General features: G+C 37.8%; 1 protein-coding gene across 8 annotated transcripts in view; it reads right to left on the bottom strand.

Annotated features, from left to right (window-relative positions):
- Nucleotides 1–15,590, bottom strand: part of ZPLD1 (zona pellucida like domain containing 1) — a 539,338-nt gene that overhangs the window by 80,875 nt on the left and 442,873 nt on the right. For 7 of the 8 annotated variants that reach the window (XM_042999205.1, XM_042999207.1, XM_042999203.1 and 4 more), the window contains one exon: nt 876–1,002. The gene's annotated coding sequence lies outside the window, so the exon portion shown is untranslated. Of the gene's footprint in view, nt 1–875; nt 1,003–9,468; nt 9,640–15,590 lie in introns of those variants that run through there. The other variant, XM_042999211.1, reaches the window with a different exon arrangement.

Here is a 15,590-nt window from a genome sequence, read left to right as displayed (position 1 = left end):
CTTCGAAAGGCTCAAAATGAAAAAGGCACAGTAAAATAAATCAGTTGGACTACTTAGTGGTAAATGCCTCATTTTCTTGTTGTGTTTACCCTTCTGACCCAACAGAACAGTAATGTATATTCTCTCCCTGCATTCTTAATAAGGTTATTTACACTGCATATCCAATGAGTTTGTGCCCTGTGCAATAAATTCTCAGTTCTGAAATGTGTGTAAGAGTGTAGACATCATTATTGGAAGAATTAACCTTGTAAATGAGGAGCACCCTTATTGAAGCTCTGAATTTTGATTATTCAAGAGTGACACCGGAATACAGGCAGTTTTCTGCAGAATTATGATCAGCCTTGCAAATAGCCACTGACTGTGAATAAGCAACAATATCTTGGCAAGAAGTGAAAAAATCTGACTTCATTTAAAAAATATCTCCGTGTTGGTTTGTGACTTTCAATGCCAACAGGGGAAAGAAATATTATGAGTATCTTTGAGCCATAGAATTAAAGGCTTATTTATCAGTAGTGATCTGTATGTCGAACTGGTTGGACTGAGCAAAGCTAGAAAGAGGAAATGTAGGCAAAATAGAACTTTTTTAAGCCACACTGCCTGTGGCTCAAAGCCCCCAGAACACCCCAGATATTCTACTATGTCTCAGCCTCCACTCAACCATACTGTGCAACTTCAACAGCCATAGCTAAGACATACCTAGATACACTAACATTTTATCAACATCCTGGAGGCTATAGGAATCTAAGGGTATGATGAAGCTACTAAGTTATAATTCAAAAACAAGTAATTACAGATCAAGAAAAAACAAATATTGTCTCATTTCCATAAAAACCTAAGATAGATCATTTGACTTCAATTGATTCCAGTTTTCTAACCAAGGAAAGATGTTGAGGATTAACATGAGATTTGGAGATTCTTCTTCCTTCTCTCTCCTCTAATTCATGATAGCTGTCTCCTCTTCCTTAAACCTTGAAGAGGCATGAGGGGAGGATATTTCAGAGTCTATAATTGAAAAGAATGTTCAAGAGTTATTAGCTTGAAAGCAAAAGCTTACCCATTTAATGTCATTCCAGCACATGTATAAGACCCAACTACAGGCCTGAGCGTCAGGTTGTAGATAGAGGGAGAATTTCCCTCTCTTCCACGTGAATACTTACAAACTTTATAGCATCTGTGATAATAACTATTAAATCCACTGCCAATTGTGATATAGGTGGAGTAACATGGGAGTACTTACTTGTGAAAATTGTACAGCTAAGATCTGTGCATTTCAATATGTTTAACTTCTCTCTCTCTCTCTCTCTCTTACACACACACACACACACACACACACACACACACACACCTGTAAATAGCAATAATGATCAAGTAAGTTTGGGGAGTGGGTGAAAGTAAAAAATAAATAAGAAAGGCTGAATACTGATGACTTTTTAAGCTGGGAGATGGGTTCATAGGAGTTCATTACACTATTCTATTTTATTTGTGTATGTTTTGAAGCATCTCATAATAAAACCTTTAAAAATGCTAATTGTTTCAGTTTTCTCACCAACCCACAACCACCTTTATCACTATGTGGATCATGATCAAAATCCACTCATGTGTTTGACATTTAACAATGCAGGTGGAAGATATCATATCATTGAAGGAAATAGCTTGATATTTTTTAATTTCTGGATCTTTGCTTAAGTAAAGATAAGAATTTAAAGAAGCTTGTTAATAATCATTAAATATTATTATATTGCCTCAGCAAGTTAGGGATACTAAATGAACAACTCTACATAGTTAGGGCTTTAGCGGTCTGCAGGTTGTATGTATTTCCTTACACTAACTTCAATGGACTGAGTAAAATTTAGATTTATCAAAGTCCCCTCACCACTGACTTAGTCTCTATTTAGTCTACTATTTCCAACATTCTCAGATTTAAAATACTGGTATATATTTGTAGCATCGCACAGCGTCTCATTTAAAGTACCAAAACATAGATATTGAAGTCTTTCTAAAAATGTTTACTTGATGGTCACACATTGGTATCATTGCAAGCAAAAATAAAACTGCTTTAATGCAGGCATGTTTTCATATTATACAAGAAAGGATAAGTGTTCAATAAATGTCTATTGAATGAATGAATGATAGAAGAGAGATACTTAAATTAGTAAAAGAATTTTATAATGTGCTTCAAGCACATAAATAAAGAAAAACACTAAATACTTAAACAACAAAAAAAAGAACATTTGTAAAGATTTTAAAAATTAAGGTCACTAGAAAGCATTTTTGGAGTTATTGTGGGCCAAGTAATGCCACAATATATTGAGGTTTTAAAAAATTATATATACTACTTTCTACATTTAAAAGGACAATTGGTTTAAGAGCTGCTAAGAGAAGCAATCAAATCTCTAGAGAAAAAAATGGCTTTGTCTGTAACACATTTATTACAGGGATAACTTTAGTTTGAGTTTGGTTAAAATTGTTTTCAAAAGCTCTAAACTTCAAAACCTAAAATGAGACAAAAAGGTTTATGGAGCCTAAATTACCCAAATAATTACTTCTTATTATTTTTACCTTCACTTTTTGTCACCCCTTTACTACAGCTTGTGTGTCAAATTTTGAATAGCAACAATGTGAGAACTCAAATAATCCCAACTGCTCTTTTTTTTTAATCTTTATTTATTTTTGAGAGACAGAGACAGAGACAGAGTGCAAGTGGGGGAAGAACAGAAAGAGGGAGACACAGAATCCAAAGCAGGCTTCAGGCTCCAAGCTGTCAGCACAGAGCCCAATGTGGGGCTCGAACTCACTAACTGTGAGATCATGACCTGAGCTGAAGTTGGCTGCTTAACTGACTGAGCCACCCAGGTGCCCCCCAACTGCTCTTAAACAAGGGACTACGTCACATCTGTACTAACCATGTACACAACTGTTTTCCTTTCATAACAAAGAGTAGCAGGTCACTAGATGTCGGCATCAAAGGACAAACTTAATAGGTAAAAATTTAGGCAAAAACACCCGGCTCTGGTTCTGTCATGACTCATGGCACCTAGATCCCCAGTACCTCATTCAAAGAGCAATAGACATAGTTAATGCGTCAAAGCTCTCTTCCTAGGAACAAGACAAAAGAAGTGCCTACAGCCTTTTTAATTTATTATGTGAAGATAACCTGTCAATCAAATGGAACGAGTGCCCATAATATGCAAAACATTCAGAAAAAAATCAGAACATAAGCTTCCTCATGTCACAGAGACACTTAGCTTTGCCCCAGCAGAATCGCAAAATTGTGCAGGCCTGTCAAATGTTACTATGCGGGGACATAAAAACATCAATAATAACTGCATCTAGAAATTTGATTTCAGCAGTCTTCTGAGATCTATATATATAGATCATATATATATATATATATATGGATCACTGCATAGCTCATTACAAAGGAAGTGTAGCATAGCTGACAAGGCATGCAGACTGACCATATAACCCCAATTTTCTCTCACTAGCAACTTTTTGATGCTTTTTTCCTCCAGGGCTATAGTTTGTTTTCTTCTTAGAGTCAGCTTAACAATGAAATGTAATGGAAATTTTGCCCTAAAAAATGTTTAGTCATGGGTTCGGTTGGTTAGAAAACAGCTAATGATGTCAAGGTCACAGGCTCTTCCTGGTATGAGATCCATGTAGGAAGAAAAGTATCCCACACCTGAGATCAGCTCCTGCTTGGGATCAGTAATCTCCTGCTGGACTATCATAGGCAAAAGGGGGACTGGTTCAAAGAGTGGGGAAGGTACACATCCTACCAGCAGAGAGGACAACCAGTCTCATCATTCTTACTTTTTTTTTTTATGTTTATTTATTTTGTGAGAGAGAGATAATGCACACGAGCTGGGGAGGAGCAGAGAGAGGGAGAGAGAATCCCATGCAGGCTCCATGCTGTCAGCACAGAGCCCAACATGCGGCTCGATCTCAAGAAATGTGAGATCATGACCTGAGCTGAAATCCAGCATTACACCCTTAACCACCTGAACAGCATAGGCACCCCTTATGTTTATATTCGTAGGTATGAGCTGCTAAATTAGGTTGAGAGATAAGAACAGGGGTGTTGCAACATGTCTGCCCTTGAGCTCCACACACCCCAAGAAAGACATATAAAAAAGATAAAGAATAAATGATAGAGTACAGCATTTTTAGGACCAAGTGAATAGTGTGGCCAGTTAAGGGTGGACAGAGAGAAGTAATGGAAAGATTGCATTCTGTCATATAGTCAGGGGAAACTTCTGGAGGAGGTGACCTTGGTGCTAGCCTTTCAGAACATGGAGAAATAGCAGATGGGTTTTCAGTATCAGGGGGCCCCCTGATTCATCCTCATAGCGAAGCTAGGTCTGGGGAAAAAAAGAACAACACATCTCAGGCTTTTCAGTGTGCATAGCAGGAAGTCAACTCCTGTTTTTATTCCAGTATTATAAGCCTGTGGCTCATCCCCTGGTTAGCAATAGGGAATGCAGGAGGCTGTATTCAGGAAAAAAAAAAAATTCATATCTAAAAACCTGCTGAGAAAAGTGCACATCAAGGAAAACCATTTAAGACATCCACTCCTGAAGGCTTTTTAAGCTCTATCCTTGGATCAAGTTAGAGCTTTATAAAGCTACATGTCATGACTACCTTCACTGAGTTATGCTTTAATATTAAACTCTCTGAGTAGAACAGTGACTACCAAGGGGCTGAAGGGTGAAAAAACTGGGGAGTTGTTGGTCAAAGGGTACAGACCTTAAGTTATAAGATGAATAAGTTTTGGAGATCTAATGTACAGCATGGTGACTGTAGTTAATAATACTGTATTATATACTTGAAATGTGCTATAAGAGTAGATCTTAACTGTTTTTAACACACTAAAAAAAAAGGTAACTATGTGAGGTGATGGATGTGTTAATTAACTTGACTGAGGTGATTATTTCATAATATATGTGTGTGTGTATATGTGTATATATATGTATATATGTATGTATATATGTATATGTATACATGTATACATGTATATATGTATATATACGTATGTATATATGTATAATACGTATACATACGTATACATATGTATATATGTATATATATGTATATATGTGTATATATATGTATACATATATATACATACATATATATATCGAACCATCACATCATACACCTTTGTGTATACAATTTTTATCTGTCAATTTTACCTCAATAAAGCTGAAAGAATAAATAAAATTAAACTCTGGCTTGGCAAAAATATACCAAAAAAAAAAAAAATCCCATATCCTTTGATAAAGTAATTCCAATTCAGGCAATTATTTGTATAAATAATCTTTTTTCAGTGTGTTGATATGTATATGTAATCATTCATATTGCAGGTTTTGTTTCTTTTTTGTAATTGTGAAAGACTGGGAAGGGACATGATGCATATTGGCAGGGAAAGTTTAGCTAAATTAAAGTGCTTCCACATGATAAATACTATGCATCCCTTAAAAAAACACACACACACACACAGTATGGGGCTCCTGGATGGCTCAGTCAGTTAAGCAGCTGATTCTTGATTTCCGCTCAGGTCATAATCTCAAGATCGTCAGTTCAAGCTCCGTATCAGACTTCACACTCCGCACAGAGCCTGCTTCGGATCCTCTGTCTCCCTCTTTCTGCCCGTACCCTGCTCACACTCTACCTCTCTCTCTCTCTCTCTCAAAAATAAATAAACATTAAGTCTTAAAGAAAAAAAAAAGGCACCGTATGAGTATGCCTACATACACTGACCTGGAACTAGCAAACCAAAACCTGATACCCAAATGAAGAGAGGCTGGCTACTCACACAAAGATCTAGCATTAAAATGTGCCAGGTTTGGGTGACAACTAAAGCAAAACACCTCAGGCCAGATGTACTGTTCTAAGAAGGCTACCAATGACTGAAGTGAGATGGATGAGGAAGGGGAGAAGATAAGGATTGAGATCTGAGCGTGAAGTAGATCACATACAGCCTGAAGGTCATGGTAGAGAGTGACATTGTGCCTTGAATCTAATGGGAAGCAGTAGAATATTTTAAGCAAATGCCCAGGTTAGTATTTTAAACATTTTTATTTTTATTTTATGTATTTCTTTTTTTTTTTAGGAACAGAGAGACAGTGCAAGCAGGGGAGAGGGGCAAAGGGACAGAGAGAGAATCTTAAGGAGAATCTTAAGCAGTCTCCATGTCTGCTTCAACACAGGGTTTGATCCCATGACCCTGGGATTGTGACCAGAGCTGAATTCAGGAATCAGCTGCTCAACTCACTGAGCCAACCAACCAGGCAACCCTAGGTTTGTATTTTAAAATGGTCACTCTACCCTCAGTATGGAACATGAATTGTGTTGGGGTAACAGCAGAGTGGAGTACAGGATAGGTGGCCATTGCAATAGACTGTGCAAGAGATTTTGAGTGGTAGCAGTGCAAATGCAGTAAGTGGTTTTGGGAAACATTCCAGAGATAAGATGCCCGTTTCTTCTTCCTTGTCCTAGCTCTTATTTTTCTTTATTTTTAATGTAGTGGTATTGTTGTACACTTCAAACTTATTGTTCCACCTTGCATCTTTTTGGAAAGCAGGTGGGGCATAGATACAAAGTTCTAAATAAAAGAGTGTGTGTGTGTGTGTGTGTGTGTGTGTGTGTGTGTGTGTGTGTGCGTGTGCACACCCACATGTGAAGGTATGAGCTAAGCAGCAACCACTTGAATATGCATGTGGAAGGAGCAAAAACCAAGAATCCAACAGACCTGCTTTCATACTTGTACTTTTAAAGATACTATTTTCTTTATATTTAAGAGCATATGAACATAAATAGCTATGCTCTGATGGTATGAAGATGAAAAGTTAATATTAAAAGTACACAGGACAATGTATAGCACATTGGAGATAGGAAGCAATTGCTTGGGATTAAAATGGGGAAGACCTTGGATATCACAGTATGGGGAAGACATAAGGAATTTTGAACACGGGGCTGGGATGCAAAGCAGTGCTTTAGGAAGGTAGCATCCAGTTAGTTTTAGGAGGTAGTCTATAAAGGGGAAAGGCCAGGTAGGAGATTATTGCATTCTTCACAACATCTACTTTAGAAAAGGAAAGAAGAGATCTCATTATCACCATTGACAGACAAAGAAGAGAATGACTCACCTCAGGTCAAACAACAAATCAGGGGCAGAAATGAGACTGGGCTAGAATATCAGGCTTTCTAGTCTGAGGACACTAATTCTCTAGACCCCTGCTGCCTACATTATTCAAATACAGCACATGAATCTGGCTATTCCTGTGACCTTTTCTAAATATTAAAGCTCACTGAAACCCACTAAATAAATAATATGCCAAAGGTCAGAGAATAGAGAAAATAAGGGTTTCTCCCAAGTTCTAAAATTTTTCCCTTCTTTGAGCTTTTCTCTAATTTCCAATTTTCTTCTAAAATTAAAGCTTTTATTTAAATGGCATTAAACTTTTCCTCTCTCTGCTCCTGCTGAATCTATATGTATATGTATCTATGGAGTTTGTGTGTGTGCATTCACACACACATTCATCTCAAGGGTGAAAGTAATCTGTCACCATTAACTTAACTGTGCAGAAAAATGCTTCTAAAGAGAAATTATCATTTAGTTTACTATATCTTTAGAACAAGTAAAGGTTTTTACAATTACCTCAGAGGAAGTATTGTACTCAGTAAATGTGAGAATTTAAAAGCCATGGTGATTAATGAAGGGAACAGCCTACCCTATGAAAATAAAGCACCACGTCACTTAAGATTCTTTAGTAAGAAATTGCTAAAAATTTCATTGAGATACAGTGCATATTCAGATCAGGGAAATGTGAGGGAGGTTGTATTCAGAACAGGTAATGGATAATGTCATCCTCCAGAGTCACTCAACTAGAAGGAGTAGTAACTCACATGAGCACACTGTATTTGTGCCTCTCCAGACTTAGAGATGTACCAGTTGGGACAGGATAAAAGGGACCTACATAGCAATGACCAAATATCCATGTTTTAAAAGATTAGAGACTTTGGGGCGCCTGGGTGGCTTAGTCAATTAAGCGTCCGACTTCAGCTCAGGTCATGACCTTGTGGTCCATGAGTTTGAGCCCCATGTCGTGCTCTGTGCTGACAGCTTGGCGGAACCTGGAACTTGCTTCAGATTCTCTGTGTATCTCTCTCTTTGCCCCATCCCTCTCTCAAAAATAAATACACATTTTAAAAAGATATTTAAAAAATTAGAGACTTTAATCCTTCAAATACCTCATCAGAGTTCTCCCACTCACTGGCAAAAATACCTAGACTATTTTTGAGTATCACGGTAAGACTAACTGACACATTAATTGGAGAGTCTCTCTCCTGTCAACCTTCCTTCTCCAAGCAACACTCACTTGCAAAAACAGAGCCTGTATAAGTCTACCCAATGAAGGTCTGCCATTAAATATTACAGTATCTAAAGCAGTGAAAGAAAAGAGATGATGAACAGGTCAAGAGGTCTTTCCCTCACAATTTGCCATTGATTCCCACTGACAAAAACTCTCTCCTCGACCATACTGTAAATTGGCCCTTCTGAACCTTCTTCTCGCCAAGGCCTTGACCCTGACCTTCCATGTCAATCCTTGCCAAACCCATTTTTAGCAAGAATTCTGCTAAGTCATCCCCATACCCTATCTGATCACACTTGATACCTAACCAAGTTCTTCATCCTCTAATTTGATGTCTGATCATGTTGCCTTCAGCGAGAATCTTAAGTTGGTTTAGCAAGAATCCATCTACCATAATGTTTCGTCTTAGAAATTCTCCATCTATCAATCCCCTCGCTCTGCTCCTTGGCTATAAAATCCTCACTTGTCCTTGTTATATTAGAAGTTGAATGCAGTTCCATACTGAAGCCTCTTTTCCCTATTTTGATAATACTGAATAAACTCTATTTTTACCACATTTACCTGGTGTCTAACTCTGTTTCTCTTTGACACCACGTAGGAGCTGTCTACATTACACAGCATCCTTACACTTCTTGCAACACCATTAATTCTTTTGATGATGATAAAACTAGGACTGGGCATGCACAGAGTTGATAGTCAAAAATTGTTTTCTACTAATTGAATTGAATGGTATGAAAAATACACTGTGAGAAGTAGTAGAAGTTGTTGGAAATAAAGTAATATATGTATCATTCCTATTTTCTTCCTCTTCTCCTTTTCTCATTAAGTATAATTCCTTTTTTTTTAATTTTTTAATGTTTATTCATTTTTGAGAGAGAGCATGAGCTGGGGAGAGGCAGAAAGAGAGGGAGACACAGGATCCAAAGTAGGCTCCAAGCTCTGAGCTGTCAGCACAGAGCCCAACACGGGGCTCAAACCCACAAACTGCAAGATCATGACCTGAGCTGAGTCAGATGTTTAACCAACTGAGCTACCCGGCTGCCCACATTAAGTATAATTTCTTATGTGGCGGTTACTGTTGCTAAACTCTTACCTGTATTATTTTACTTAATCCTTACTGCAAATCTATGGGATATGAACGAAGTAATCTGCATTTTAGAAATGAGGCCACAAAGGGTCAACTTGTAGGTAGGGGAGGCAGGACTGTAGTCACTTGAGTCTAGAGCATTTTCCTTTACCATTCTGTTTAGAGAGGTTGCCAGATGGAGGACTGATGAGCATATGCCCAACCACTCAAATCCTGGAATGAGAACAGCATGTGCATGGATCACCAAGAAGTTCAATGGTTGTGGAAACAAGATATGGGATAACAGGGTGCAGTGGTTCAATGCCCAGGCTTTAGAGAAGTAACCAGCACTACTGCATCTGAATGCTACTTTTGTTCAACTAGTGATCTTGGGGAGATTATTTCTCATCCCCAGCCTCAGTTTCCTCATCTGGACAGTGTTGTATTAGCTACTATTCATATTATTATCTTATTTCCTGGATCCCAAAAGGTCAAGTTTTTCTAGTTTGATGTCTCTAAAAATCAAGATGTGTCATATAGTCAATATGAAATAATCTTTTCATCTAAAAGGCAGAGGAGTAAGATGCAACCCAGTTGTTTTATTTCCTGAATAGAAGAAACTATGCACCTAAAAGATGTTTGTTCATGGACTTGAGTTCTTTGCATTGGTAGCATCACATGCAATTTAATTTTCACTAAAATATGGATCTCTAATTGTCACTTAAATGTCTTCAAAAAAGGGCTATAAGGCAGCTTGAATATGCAGAAGACTGTCGCATCCAGGTAATGCAATTAGAGACAGAAGACATTGCCAGTGTTTCAGAATAAATCATAAGACTTTTAAAGGTAGCGAAGCATAGCAGGCTGATTCATACATCGTGAAGGACTATCACTGGAGCGCCAACATCTGCCTGACAAATGCTTCTACTAGGTTTTTAAGAGAAGCTATTAAACTTCCAACAACATGTAATTCAATTAAGAAAAAAAAATGGAACCATGAATTAACAAGAAGCAAATGCAAACAAAACACCTTGAAACGGCAATGTCTATCTCTAAAGAAACTGAACATGAGTTATGAAAAGCGACATGCCAAGATGAAACTACACAACTTCCAATAGCCTAAAGAAAATCAGAAGAATCATTTGATTCTGACTGTAAGGAAAACTAGAGCTCCAAGTTCACTTGTCATATTAAAAAAGATAAAAATATATAATTGCGTTGAGATAATCTACTGTTAACTGATAAAACAAATGGTTATATTTTGTACCCACCTCCAAGTTTCATGAAATTAGTTTTATGTCTTATAGTAGATAGCATCTTTGAGACACAGTAATGTAATGAATGTTATCATTATGAGTGTGTAGAGGTATATTAGTTTCCTTATGGCTATTGTAACAAATTACCATAAAATGAGTGGTTTAAAACAACACAAATATATTATCTTGCAGTCTAGAGACCAGATGTCCAAAATGGGTCTTACGGGGCTAAAAATCAAGGTGCTGGTAGGTCTGCCTTCCTTCACGGAGCCTCTGAAGAGAATCCATTCCTTTCTCTCCTGGCCCCTAGAGGTCGCTGTCATTCCTTGGCCTATGACAACTTGCCATCTTCAAAGACAATAATCACATAACTCAGACCTCTGCCTCCACTGTTTGTCTTCTCCTTGGACTGTCCTGCCTCCCTCTGTCCCTTGTAAGGACCCACTAGGATATTACGGGATAATCTCTCCATCTCAAGATCTTTAACAATCACACTACAAAATACTTTTTTGCTATATGAAGCAAAATAGTCACAGGCTCTGAGGATAGGCCATGAGTGTGTTTCAGGATTCATGATTTTGCCCATCGCAAGAGGTAAACTAGAAGTAAATTGCGGAGGATTTTGTTTACATGTCAGGCATTTGGACTTTTGGCCATAAGCGGTAGAGTGTCAATAAAAGTTGTCATCTTCTTCCTGAATCCGTCCTTTCTCTACCCTATTGATGTCTCTACTATCATCAATTCTCTGTTATCGTCATTTTAAATTCATATTCAGTGTTTAATTTCACGACCCGGGGATTTTTCCTGCTGCTGTGCTCTGTGTCTGTAAGTCTTTACCTCTCCTCTCCCTTTTAATTATTCTTATTGAGAGTAGTATTTTGAAAGGGAGACTCTATACTCATAAAAAGCCTTCCTAAAATCAAAATTTATTAGATGTAGATATATCACTACCCCCTATTCCCTTTCAAATTGTTCTTCATAAAATTTAGAAATCTAAATATGTGGCACAGAGTCGATTTGTTTAGAGAAGGCAGCTCCATGTTTAAAATGAAAGGGTGAAACCACAATACTGGGTCTAGGCCTGGAGACACGGATGGTCACATCCTGAGGACTGTGGGCATCATTCTGGTTAAGTCCAATTTTAAAATCGCTTTAGAAAGCTCTATGGAGACTGAGGCTAACTCTTAACACCATCAACACCATCAGTAATCAATGAACATTTTTTTTCATTTTCTTCAAAAATAAGAAGTAAATGAAAGGAAATGAAAAACAAAAATTTATGTCAATGAAACTTTTAAAGTTTCCAATTTAAACATTAAAGCCAGGAAATGCAAGTTAAGTATCTCAAGGGAACATTAGCTTGTTCATATTTCATGTGCTTCATTTTAAGGTATAACACTTAACAGTATAATTAGCAATCAAAAATATTTTATCTGTTCACTGTGGGTGTTTGATGTTATTATGAGATCCTTGTTTTTTGCATTTCCTGACTCCTGTGTTTAAATGAATAACCTTAATGCTGCATTATTGTCGTGTCTTGCATTAGTTATTGATGGCTTGTAAATGAAATAGATGCCCTGGCAGGTCTTTCTCCCTCCAACTTCCGTAGATAATTTCTGCAGACACACATTTTATGAACCAATATTACAGAAGCTCTATAAAAACCATAATGGAAAACAACACAATTCTTGCTGAAATGTATGGGGGTTCTAAAAGGTTTTTTACTTTGTAACAATTATGTTGAATCTCTTTGAAAGGTTGTTACTTGTTTTGCTTCTTTATGCCATCACATCAATTTTACCTTGTGCTGAAAACATATTTCAAAAATTAAAGCTCCACAGCAATTTCCAACCTATCGAGGGCTTAAATGCAGCCTTGTAAGAGCTGCGTTATGCTCTTTTCTCTACAATCACCAAAACCTCTGGTAAAGGACAGTGAGTTAGTACTTAACGATATGCTAATTATGAAAATGATTTCTTTGATATTCATGATTTTTCATTGAAACATTTCATTTGCAAACAGCAAAGTGATAGCAGTTAAAATGCCAAAGATATTTCTAATTAAAAATTTTACCAATTCAAGACTCTAGATTTCAAACATGAGTCAGTTTATCAAATGTAAAAAAAAAAAATCCCACAAAACAGATGCAATGTGTATGAATCCATCTCCTCACAAGTCAGCTAAGAAAGATTTATGCCACATCTACTTGTCCTCAGGCAGCTCCTCACCTTCCAGCCCCAATGGAGAAGAGTATGCAAGGTTCAAAATTCCACCTGCCATCATTTTCCTGTCTAAATCCAAACACTGTTATACTAAAATACTCTTATTCCTCATAGTGCACTGATAAAAATTTGGACATTAGTGGTTGTTGAATCCAAAATTATAAAGATGATGAAAATATCTGTTCAATGTAAGAGCGACTACGAGAAAATGACTTTTTGGCCAGATCCTGTGATTTTACTGGCACAATGAGCCCATGGAAGAGCACAGCTGCTTAATACAGTTCTGGGCTGGCAGTTGACTTTGACAATGTCTCTTAATCTATCAATTCAGGAATCTAAGAAAGAAATGCTAACTTTTTCATCTTAAGTGTTTACATTTCTTAGTTCAATTTTGATCTTAGAAACCTTTAGTTATGACATATAATTATGATACATAATACAAATGTATACAAAGATACTTCCACTAAAATTCCTATTATTTCAGCCTCTGATAAGAAATTATAGATATACTAACTATATGTGTTTAAAGGGAGAGGAAAAGGGGTAGTATGCCTAGTTCCAGATCTCAAGCAAATGCTTGCAAATATTTTCCTAAAATCATTGCTCAATAATTTATTATTTTGATGTATATAACACCCCAAATATATTTTCTTGCTCTATGGTCTACTGTATCTTAATGGAGAAATCAACAGGTTTGCATGAGGGTACTCATTAAAATGTACAACTGCTTTTGAAGTGTAAGTTAGTTGTGGGAAGACAGGGGAGAGTCTTTCAAGAAAGATTTCTGAGATTTCCTCTTTTTGCCCAATTTTTCTCCCAGCACAAAACCAGTAGCCCTAATTAACATGAAGCACCTGAGAGAAGATGGGTTATCCTAGAGCAGAGAACAGCAAAATTTTTCTATAAAAGCTCAGATATAAATATTTCAGTCTTTGCAGGCCACTTATAGTCTCTGTCACATATTCTTTGTATTTTTGTTTGTGGTTTTTCTTTCCAAGAACACTTTTTTTAAGTTTATTTATTTTGAGAGAGAGAGAGAGAGCATGTAAAAGTATGCATGCCTGAGTGGGGACAGAGCAGAGAGAGAAGGAGAGAGAGAATCCCAAGCAGGCTTTGTGCTGTCAGTGCAGAGTCTGACATACCTCAATCTCTCATGAACCATGACATCATGACGTGACGTGAAACCACGAGTCTGATCCTTAACCAACTGAGCCACCCAGGCATCCCTCAATAACACTTTAAAATGTAGAAACCTGGGCTCTGTGCTCTGCTCAGCGCTGAGCCTGCTTGGGATTCCCTCTTCCTCTCTCTCTGCCCCTCTTCCACTCATTCACATGTGCTGTCTCTCTCTCTCTCTAAGTAAATAAACATATAAATACATACATACATACAGTATGAACCATTCTTAGTTATGGGACATAATTTAGCCAGGAAACTAGAGTTTGCCATCTCCTATTACACAGGAAAGGAAAACCCTACAAAATTTACATCCCCACAAGATTAGGTATGATTGCCTAATACTGTAACTGGGTCACAACAGCACCAGGGTTCCAGAGATCTCAAACAGACCAGGGTGGGGAACTTGATGCTAGTAAATCCAGAGGCAGAGAGATGAGTCACAGTGAAACAAGAAAGGAATTTATTTTAGTTAGGCCAGCACTGGGAAGACAGTGGGCTAGTGTCCCAAAAACTGTCTCCAAAGTGCTAAAAATACTAGGTTTGTGTAAGTAAAGTGTGACAAAGGTAGGCAGGTCCATGCAACTGGGCAGTAAAGGTCAGGTTGATCACTGTCATGGGGTAAGTCACATGGGGTCTTGCTGATAATGGGTCAGTCATTACTGCTGGGGGGCGGTGATTAGTCTCAGTCCCCATCATGGGATGCTTTGCCCACTGGGTCTTTTGCCTGAGTTAAGAGATAAGATGGAAGGAAAGACGAACTCAACAGTTAGAAAGTAGAGTGAGGTCACGATGGAGGCAATTAAGGTGTCAACCGGGTCCTCTTGCAAGACAGCGATCCTTTACTGCCTAACAAAGCACTCCAAAATTCAAAAGCACAATGGCAATTATTTATTTTGTTCACACATCTGCAGTGTGTACTGGGCTCTGTGGGGATGGCCACCACTGCACCACATGGCTGCAGGGCTCAGCTGATACTGGAGTAGCAGCTTCCACAATGACCCACTCAGTCCTGGTCAGAGGTTCAGGCTACCAGTTCCTTCCCAGTGGGTTCCTCCATGGAGTTGCTTAGGTTTCCTCTAGAATGATGACTGCGCTCTAAGAGGGTATGTTCCAAAAGACAACTAAGCAGAAGCTGCATCATTTCTTTCAACTAGCTTCACTACATCTTCTCTGTTGTAGTCACAAGTCCACCCAGTCAAGGGAGCAAACACACACACCCACCTCTTGATAGGAGGAGCATCAAAGAAAGGAATGCTAGATGGGAGAAACTGTTGTGGCTATTTGGGAAATGTGCAATCACATGGTATCCAAGCAGATTTTAAAAGGATTTTAAAAGCAGATTAGTTTTCCTCTCCTTGGTTCTGGTGTAGGGAAATTTGGGGCAGAGTTAAGTTAATACAATATGCCTTTATGGTATAGAGAAGCCTTTGAAGTACTCCACAAAATTTTCTACACGTCTAATATGTTCAGTTGCAGGACGTACATTTGGATA

Source organism: Panthera tigris, chromosome C2 (assembly GCF_018350195.1).
Source record: "Panthera tigris isolate Pti1 chromosome C2, P.tigris_Pti1_mat1.1, whole genome shotgun sequence".
Lineage (NCBI taxonomy): Eukaryota > Metazoa > Chordata > Mammalia > Carnivora > Felidae > Panthera > Panthera tigris.
Note: the sequence above shows the minus strand (reverse complement) of the source record. Positions and strands in the feature narration are given on the sequence as shown.